We start from the raw sequence: 732 nt of genomic DNA, 5'->3' as shown, positions 1-732 counted from the left end.
TGATGTCACCCTGTCCTGCCCTGATGTCACCCTGTCCTGATGTCACCCTGCATTGATGTCACCCTGTCCTACCCTGGTGTCACCCCGCCCTGATGTCACCCTGCTGTGATGTCACCCTGCCGTGATGTCACCCTGCATTGATGTCACCCTGTCCTGCCCTGATGTCACCCTGCCGTGATGTCACCCTGTCCTGCCCTGACGTCACCACCCTGCCGTGATGTCACCCTGTCCTGCCCTGATGTCACCCTGTCCTGATGTCACCCTGTCCTGCCCTGATGTCACCCTGTCCTGATGTCACCCTGTCCTGCCCTGATGTCACCCCGCCCTGATGTCACCCTGCTGTGATGTCACCCTGCCCTGCCATGGCGATGTCACCCCGCCCTGATGTCACCCTGTCCTGCCGTGATGTCACCCTGCCCTGATGTCACCCTGCTGTGATTTCACCCTGCCCTGATGTCACCCCCCCCTGCCGTGCTGTCACCCCAGCAAAGCCCGGCAGGGCTGACTCGGGGGTCACTCGGAGCAGGTCCCACCCCCTGGCTCCCCCTGGCAGCTCCTGCGCTCTCCTGCCGGACACCGGCCCCACGCAGGGGGGTCCCGCGTGAAGATTTAGCACGTTTCCCACCCGCCTCCCTCTGAAAGCCTCTGGCTGGGAGGGCCGTGGTTGCGGGGGACCCCCCTGCTCGGCTCCTCACACCTGAGGACCCCCCTGCTCGGCTCCTCACACCTGAG

Source organism: Chaetura pelagica, unplaced genomic scaffold (assembly GCF_000747805.2).
Source record: "Chaetura pelagica isolate M959 unplaced genomic scaffold, ChaPel_1.0 scaffold302, whole genome shotgun sequence".
Lineage (NCBI taxonomy): Eukaryota > Metazoa > Chordata > Aves > Apodiformes > Apodidae > Chaetura > Chaetura pelagica.
Note: the sequence above shows the minus strand (reverse complement) of the source record.